The following is a 10142-nucleotide window of genomic DNA, read 5'->3' as shown; positions in this document are numbered from 1 at the left end:
CATAAAGAACCTTTAAAGGGATAGTTCACTCCAGAATGAAAATTTGATCATACTGTAATTCACTTGTCGTTCCAAGCACGTAAGTTCTTCGATTGTCTTCAGAATACATTATTAGATAGTTTTGATGAAAACCAGGAGGCTTGTGACTGTCCCATAGACTGTTATATAACGACACTATTCAAGCCCAGAAAAGAAAGAAAAACATCGGCAAAAAAGTCCATGTGCCATAACTGGTTCAATAAGATTATTATGAATTGGCGGGAACACTTTTGTGCACAAAGAACACAAAACTATCGACTTTATGCAACAATTTTCCTTGTTCGCACATTAGCTTGGATGTAGTTGCCAAGCTACAAGAGGTTACGGTGTGACCTCATATTCTTCTCATGGATGAGGAAAACAAATTGTTGAAAAAAGTTGTTAGTTTTATTGTCTTTGCACACAAAAGTGTTCTCATTGTTTCATAATATTCTTAATCAACCACTGATGGCACATGGACTTGCCGACACCTTTAATTCTTTTCTGGGCTTGAATTGTGTCGGATATATACTATGGGACAAGCCTCTCAGTTTTTATCAAAACTATCTTAGGGATCTATGAAATCCACTTTATTTTTTTCCAAATTCCGTTTAATTTATTCTCAAATTCCGTGTTTTCCATAGCATTATTCTCAAATTCCATGTTTTCCGTTTTTATTTTTCTGGATTACTCTTTTTAATGGTTAAATTAAATTTCGGTCATCAAAAAGCATATCTTATCAACTGAAAACATTAAATGAATAAAATTTCATTTAAAATTACATATATGCCGATGCATTTTGGCTGTTACAACGATGCTACTGACAAGCAACCAAATCTTTATTTTTTTCTTTTAATCACAACATATACCCATCTTGTTTTACTTTTCAGACATCTGTATTAAATGTAGGGATGCATCCCTACATTTAATACAGATGTCTGAAAAGTAAAACAAGATGGGTATATGTTGTGATTAAAAGATCCAGATTTTTTAGGTTCGGCCGAATCCCGAATCCACCGTTTAAGATTCGGCCGAATCCGAAACCGAATACCGAATCCTACTTGCATCCTTATTCCATTAACACAGTAAAGCACATTAATGAAGTAAACAACGTCCACAGCAGTGTATTTTTCATTTTATTTAATTTTAACTGTACATTATGCCAGGATGACAAGTTGAAAAAACTATTTTGACAATTACCATAAGCCTATGCATAATGAAAGCGATGCGTTGCGACACGCTCGTTTTTCCAATAAGCAAGCAGCTCCAGGCTGAAAACCATATTCAACTTTGAGTGAGAAGCTCCGCTCGTCAATGTCAGTTTTCACACGGCCGTCCAATTACAGTGGAGGAGGGGCGGGACATTACCACAGCAACCAACCGGCTCACAGCTGAAGCATCACACCTACCAAGCGCTCGGCTGAAAAACAGCTGGCATTCGGCCGAATCCGAATCCTGGATTCGGTGCATCCCTAATTAAATGCAAATATATTAGTTTTGCAAGAAATCAAATTAAATGAATAATAATACCGTCTTTAATGTACAAATTAAATATTATTGTTATTACTTTTAGAGCCACAGAAGTGATTTTCTCTTTGTCTTGGGTTGTTTGATTAACATTAATGACACAGACTTAAGACCAAATAAGCACAGACTGGTTTCTGACTCTATAATTTACTTAAAACATAAACAAATGTTTTTATTAGAAAAAGAATACTGTGAGATCATTTTGTGTGTATATGCCCTGTCAAGAACAGAAAGATTTTTTGTTGGCTTACTTTTTGAAACGCGTCTCTCTGTATATGCACTACTGGGGGCACTTAAATGTGTGCACACACACACAGGCGGAGGGCGAATTTCAAACGGTGCTTCAGGAAGAAGATGCAGCATACATAAAGATGCGCTTCACATAAAAACGTTATGTTTTTTTTCATTGCTCTATTCAGCAAATGTATGTTAATGGGCTACAGTATGAGATACAGTAGCGCAACTCTCTCTATAGTTTACACATGAGGAGTTCTCATCCTTGAAGGGATGATTAAGTTACGTTAAGTCTGACTGGAGCTGGACCGTACACATTTAACCGCAAGTGCATACTGAAATCTGCTCACTTTAGCGCCTTTTTGTGGTTAAATTGTTTTAAATCACTTGAGTGTTAAGAAAAATATTGTTCAGACAATCAAAGAACCTACGGGTTTGGAATGACACAGGGGTATAATTTATGATAAAAATTTTCATTCTGGAGTGAACTATCCCTTTAATACCCATACTTTTATTTTTTATGAATGTAAAAAAAGGAACTGCCTTTTTTATATTTATAACCACAAGTTTTGTTGTGAATCAAACTGTTAAGTTCCATCACATGTATTCCCCTCAGATCATTTCTAAAAATCTGGAAACATATTTGAGCACATCTTGCTTCAATGTTTAGACATAACTGAGCAACTCAGCAACCTCTCCTCTACACTTGAAACGCATTCAACACTACAATCTGTCACACATGGACACAATCTTTTGCATACCAAAGCTGAAATAGCTCTTCATATGAAATCCTTTTTGCAATGTTTTCCATTAGCTAATTTAATAAAGTCTCTCGAGTATAAAGCACACTCAACAGTACTTTACACGCTGTGGCCCTTGCCTGTTTTAATAATCAGAGCAATATTTTTAGAAATATTAAGCATTATCAGACATTCCATCCTGTTAATGCTTCTGTTAGAGAGGAAGTTCAAGTGTATATTGCAAAAAAAACAAGCATTCCTAAATGGTCCTAAACATCCCTCACAGCTACAGAACGCATTTGGGAGATTCTCGCGGAATTAGACTCATAAGGTTTCATGAAACACCCCGATAAAAATGTAAATGGAAAGCAAGAGTACCAAAACAAAAAGCATACAGTTTCAAACATCTCGTCATGTACTATTTTTTTGCACATGATTTCAAATGACATCATACAAACCAATTTTGTTGTTCTTTCCACATTTAAAGGGAAAATTTTCATTAACGCAATGTGTCCATTAGGGGTGGAACAATACATGTATTCGTTTCGAACCGAATCGGTACGGGGGTCACGGTTCGGTGCATGAATTTAAACGGAGAATACACGGTATGAAAATTAAAAAAAACTTGCGTGCAAAATAATTAATGTAATGCGGAACTACTGTTAGATCCGCGGGTTCTTTATGGACAGCTAATCTGTTGCCCCGCTTTAGCTCTGAAGCTCTGATTGGCGCCGAAGCATCCAAGCTCCGCCTATGTATGCGCTCTATCAGAGACCGTCTACATTCTGGCACTCTGCAGTTTTTTGTCAGGTTCACGGTCCAGTGAGTGAAATAGCAGCGACAGCGAGTATGGCAAATGGTGGTGAGGATCCGCCGGCCCCTTTAAGATCGCAAGTTTGGCAAAACTTTAGTTTTCCAGTCAGTTACAGTAGTACAGGCGAGAAAGTGGTGGAAAAGACGAGGACTGTGCGTCGGCGTTGTTCAGCAATTGTTAGGTATGTGAGTGGAAATACATCTAATCAGGGCTCTCAAGTCTCACGCATTCACCTTGACAAACACGCATTTCAGTCAGTTCAAACGCCACACTTTGTATTTCTCACGCTGAGAAGTAGGAGATAAATGGTCCTGCTATATACAACAGGCATACGCAGGGCAGTTCTGTCGAGTTCAGCTGCTTTCAGTTTTTTAAGTGTGCTAAACTTTAGGCAGCACCATCAGCGTCAGAGTACCGCGAGAAATCTTGCGGAGGAGGCTGATTTCAAATCGCTCTCGCGTTACTCTGACGTCATCCACTTGTCGTTTCTTGCAGCGCCTCGTGAAGTCGTACACACCTATTAATTCATCCTACAAGCCTATTTTTTGTTCTTTAGTACATTAAAATGAAATAATGCCAAAAATGTAATTTAAAAATGTATTTAGGTAACACTTGTAATACATTTGAACCCTTATTTGTATGAAAGATGAGTACAAGATTACTTAAAGTGGTATATATTTTTGAAATACGAGATAGTATGTTAAATGCATTTCAGTTCATATTCATGACATCTCAAAATAACACTAATAAGGACACCTATGTTTTTAAGATTAGCTTAAAAAAAATGCCTTCTTCATTTTTGTTTTGCGTTTTTCATTGTACCGAAAGTGAATCGAACTGTGAAGCCTGAACCGAGGTACGAACCGAACCGGGACTTGTGTGTACCGTTCCACCCCTAGTGTCCATGGGTGGATTTGTGTTCTTTGACACGGAAATATTATAATTAAAAAAATCTAAAAAATAAAAAGCTTCAGTGCATGTTATACCATAAACATTTACAGTAAAGAAACATGTGGTATTTGGTGATCATTGGTAAATGTAGAGACAATAATAAGGAAATAAATGTGTCCAAGAAAACAATTCTCATCCTCCGCAACAATTTTCAATCATTGTTTAAGCCCTCAATTAACTAACATTTTCAAAAAAATTGTTGAAAGGGACATAATTGACTGTGACACTCAAGACGGCAACCAGGTAAACAATTTTGTTTGTCATAGTACCTAGACAACTTTTTAGTTCTCATTACCGAAACATGAGTTAGTAAATGCATATATTTAATGTAATATCATGTTGCGGTAATGATAATTTTTAATAATGATAAAAAAATTTAAATAATTCTAAAGGAAATATTTTTTAAATCCTCTAAAAATAATGATTATAGTAAGTTCAGACCTTAATCTTATATGTGCAAAAAAACCATTGGCTTCAAGGGCATCTGCTGCAATCTATGCAATGGAAAGTTACAGGTCACACAAAAACCAAAAAAGCTGTCTGAATCTAATTACTGAAATCCAGATTGTGAAAGTGTAACACAAAAGAATACATTGGCAGAAAGTCACAGTCACTGTTGTCAATACAATGGCAATGGATGGTGATTTTAACTTGAAATATGTCACCTTGTCTGTGAAGGCCATGCAGGCTAAAGTCTCATAATCTAACTATGAGATTAGAGGCATTAAAGTTTGATTTTGCTCATTGATTTTAATCTTGGACATGACCTTACTCAGTCAATATTAAATATATCAAGGTTATATTTTTACTGAATGTTGTTTACATACAGTGGGATGGTTTTATGAAAACAGTAAATCATACACAAAATGACTTTAGCTTAGTTTTCACAGACAGGGTCACATATCTTCTTCTTCTGTGGAAAAGTCATACTGGTTTAGAATGATATGAAGGTAAGTAAATGACAACTGTCTCTTTAAAGAATAAGAAATATGATATTGAGGTACTTCATCATGGGCCAGCCTCTTGGTTTGGATGACAGGCTTTTAATTTGCACCGCCTGTAATCATAACTGGCTTGAGTTTATCGTAAAGTAATGACCTACACGATGGCCTTGATAGATAATGTGATTCATTCGGTCTCTGTCGCTCTCCACTACAACCGCTTAAAACCGAAACAGGCTCAGAGGAGATGAGACCGTGATGAATAGATGAGATGAGAAAGACAGAATTTGATGGGGTCCTCAGTCCACTGGGAGAGGGATGGATTGGGCATGTGCAGACAGAACACACATACACACACATGCAGAGGTACTTCACATGAGAGTCTACTGCTGTTGAAGTACCAGGTGAAGTATAATGTAACTGAGCTGTACGCTGGCACAGAAAAAGAAAACGAAATAAAAAGAGGATATGAAACATGATGGAACGCATAAAGTCGATAAGAATCTGTGGCTAGATTACTTATAGATCCAACTATGGATATAGCTTGCAGATCTTATAGATCCAATTGAGTACAGTTTCACAAGATCTCTCTCCGTCAGGAAATTATTAAATCTATACTCAAATATGAGTACTTCAAATCAATCAAGAAGCAGATACAGAGATGAAGGGAAGGGAAGAACATCAGGCAGGAGACGAAGTAATGCAAATATAGTAAAGATGGTTTATGGACTAACTTTGTCGATGATCAGACTTTTGGCACATATTTTGCGAACATGTTTTCTATAATAAAATTGTTTATTGTTTTAATTTTCGTAATATCATTACAATAATTTATTTAAAATTGGCATAATATGCCTTCCATACTTGTATAGTATTACTAAGTGTGTAATATTTGTTGGATATACACTTTGTTGTGTATGATAACATTTTAGTGGATTTTTTTATTACTAAAAACTACATTTCTTGATAAAATTACCCATTAAGCAACCATCAAAAACCTTAAAATTTAGGTTCCTCAAGGAATCATTAAGCAAAAGGTCACTCTTACGCCCAGATATCCACAAGTGCTTGTCATCAATCTTAATGAGCACAAACACCTCCACCATCCTCACGCATCATTAATAGCGGTTCACTTCCGCGATGTAGTTCGATTGTGTTTATATCAACAGCGAACCATGTCGCAGTCCACACAAACCCCTACCTGTCAATATTGGGATTTGAAAATAAGGGAAATTTCCCAAACCCTATGTGAAGCAAGCAGAGGTGGAAAGTAACGAATTACATTTACTCACGTTACTGTAATTGAGTAGTTTTTTTTGTGTATTTTTACTTTTTTGAGTAGTTTTTAAAATCTGTACTTTTACTTTTACTTAAGTATGTTTTATTTAAAGTATTGTACTTCGCTACATTTTAAATCATATCCGTTACTGAGTAAAAAATATTTTGAAAAGCAAGGTGATAAAGACCCACAACGGATGTAAATGGGCGGGGCCCGGGGGAACGCGCAAAAAGAACCATGGAGACGGACGAGACAGGCGCGCGCTAATGCAGACCCGCCTCAGTTCAAATCTTATGAAAGAAACCCCTGGTCATATTTAAGAGATCACTTTCCACTGACGCGAAGCGAGTGTTTCATTTCTATGAAAGGTAGGATTCATGCTCTTCAGTACGAAACTGCACGACGCGTTTTTAATACCATGCGCATTATCTTCCGAGGTCTAGCAGCTTCGCGTCAAGTCAAACACAACTTCAAAACGTCCTCGAGATACAATCATTAGACTTTGCAGAGAGCGAGAGAGAGAGAGAGCGCGCGCGCGCGCACGAGAGAGAGAGAGAGAGAGAGAAGAATAAAGGTCATCAGGTACCCAGGTCGTCAGGGAAGTAAGAAGATAATAAACGTGTCAAATGTATATAGACATGGCACTCATCTCATTATATGCTCACTTAAACTATATATAGTTTAATAAAATAATGTATGTTACCAGCAATACATCAATTAAAACCTTACTACAGTGATTGTATTTGCTGACCACCTTCAAAAGTGCATAACTCACATGTAAAAAACATTAAACAATTCCATAAATGTTTCTTACTTTAAAAAAGCTTTTTATTTTATTAACTTTTTGTTATTGCACTTTAATTGTAAAGATGTTCCTACAATTAAAAACAACTAGTTTGAGATATATATTCCCTTGTCGTTTTTGAACTATACTAGAATCCTCCACCTCTCCCGCTGTAAAAAAAGTCACTTTTACTTTGAGTAAAGTTAAAATGACTTACTTTTTACTTTTACTTGAGTAGATTTTTAGACAAGTAACTTTACTTTTACTTAAGTAAAATATTATTAAAGTAACTTTACTTTTACTTGAGTACAATATTTTATTACTTTTTCCACCTCTGGAAGCAAGTAAGCATACTGTATGTGCTTGGCCATTTCGGTGGGTGCTCGAGCCGAGCCCCGGAGCACCCACAGGATCGGCGCCTATGTGCGTGTTTATTTTTGCACTTTTCATCCATGAAACAACACACAGTTCAAGTGAGGAATCCTTTTGGGGTTATAATGTTTCCAGCCGCACTGAAAACGCGTTCTGATGGTGTACTGCTAGGGTGTACTGGTAGTGTAGATTGATATATTTTTCAACCTTGCGTGACCAAGAGAAATATTATTTTTAATGTTTTTAGCATTTTTTGTGACGTGCACACTACCGTCAGTTGCACTTCACCACCGCCGGTCGCACCGCATTTGGTGCTCCATCGAACCTTTTTTTTTGTGCAGTTGAAAATTTCCATGGATGTTAAAGATTATTTATAAAATGGTTATGACAATCGTCACAGCCCTAGCGTGGAATGGTATGTTCACACGGGGAGAAAACGTTAACGCTTGACGGAAGGTGTGTCTAAAGCGTGGCTAACAGCCAATCACAGTGGCCGCAACACATGCTTTTCTGTTCTCCGGTCTTGCATAAATGTAATTGGCTTGAAAAGTTGAGAAATGTTCAAATTCTACCACGGCAACGGTATTGACACAACGCCGACGGATCCACAATTCAGTTCGCCAATGCATGATGTCACCCATTAAGAGTAAATGAGAAGCATTAATGCTTACACCACGTGTGAATGTACCATTAGTGTGTGTTGGGGTTGTAGCTTTGCGCACGGCTGTTATCCTTCACCCTCCCTTGGGAAGCTTTTTCTTTTTCGACTGCTATTCTTCTTCTTCTTGTTTTATTGCCGGGTGTTGTTTAAATGATGTATTACAGATATACTGCCACCTGCTTTACTGGAGGTGAATGTAGCAAATATCAAATACGGCTAGTGGATTTTATAGAAAAAGATTAAAAATACAAGAAATTATTTAAACGGGATGATGGCGGGATAGAATGAAAAGTATGGGAGAATCTCTGCAAAAATGGGAGGGTTGACAGGTATGCACAAATCGTACCCCAGACCACCCTTTTCAGGTGGACTCGAGTGCGGTACACAGGTGAGCACCCAAGTTCGGAAAACAGTGTTCACATCATCCAAACCAACTGAACCAAAAGTGCTTATGTGAACCCCCCCCCCCCTAAAAAATCTATTTCTTTTTAATTTCTCTCAGTGGTGCGTATGTGTGTCTGCTGATGTCAGGAGAATGCTGGGGTTTAGAAAAGACACAACTGAGGAAGGCTTTAATGAGTGTGTATTTAGTTGCAGCATGCTGTGTTTGTGTGTGCGTTTCTTTAAATTGAGTCACAGTATGTTATATACATCTAATCTATACAGTGTCATCACATGCCGCGTAAACACACATGATCACACATGAAAGACTACGAACACAAACATTTGTTTATCTTTGGAACAAAATGTACTGACGAACAAAATGTACTGACGAATCACATTCACACAGGGTCTTTGTCGGGTGTTTTCATAAATAATCTTTATCATCCACAGAAATTTTCTACTGCACAAAAAAAAAGTTCTATAGGCCACCAAATTTGTTCTTCTGTGGTACTGAAAAACCCTTTATTTTTAGGAGTATTGATGCCAGGCACATGCTTTAGGGCAGAGCTAGTCAACTGGCAGCCCTCGGGTTAAATGCGGCCCTCCAATCATCTTTATCCGGCCCGCCGGGCATCTTTGTCTGATTTAATATCAGCTTGGTTACTTTAAAGCCGCCTTTACACTGTACATGACAAATGATGGCTGAAAAACCGGAAACAGGGTCAGAAAGGGGATGCGCGTGGTGCCAACCATCTGTGAGTGCGTAATTTCCAATTCAATTTGAGTTTTGGATGCATTAAAAACTACACCGCATGTGACACGCCGACCAGAAGTGATGTATTTGAGTGTGTTCCAATTATGAATAATTTTTTTGTTAACTTTATCCTTTAAAAACAATTAATTACTAATAAGTAAATTATTAAGTATTAATATATTCCTAGATTAAAGGCTCTTGCGTTGGAATGAGCTTCGCTCTCATGTTGGCACGGATTTACAATTAAACGGAAATTTCATTACAACTGCAACTAGAGGGCGACCTCCCACAGTCGTGTCCGAATGTGGTGTACATCGGAAATGCGGTTTTGCCTGTATATCTTGAAAATATTAAAAAAGAAAAGTGCAATTTGTCATTCGGAGGAGTTGTGAATACCTGATATGTAATAATTTATGAAAGTGAAATAGTTATAAACAGTGGTGGCCGGTGACTTCTTTTTTCGAAGGCGCTCAATGTGAAGTTCGTCACAACATGTATGTAGCCCATCATGTGTGTGTTTCCTTTTTTCAAAATATGTGTTCTGCGCGTCGAAAGATCCTGTATGCATAACGTGTCTTGTCAAAATAAGTGCCTGCTGCAGATGCGTCTAAAGGGTTGATGATGAAAGAGACGCTTGCGTTTGCCAGATATTCGCATAATCTCATGCGTAATCAAAGTTTACT

This window comes from Misgurnus anguillicaudatus, chromosome 13 (genome assembly GCF_027580225.2).
Source record: "Misgurnus anguillicaudatus chromosome 13, ASM2758022v2, whole genome shotgun sequence".
NCBI lineage: Eukaryota > Metazoa > Chordata > Actinopteri > Cypriniformes > Cobitidae > Misgurnus > Misgurnus anguillicaudatus.
This window is presented reverse-complemented; position numbering follows the sequence as displayed.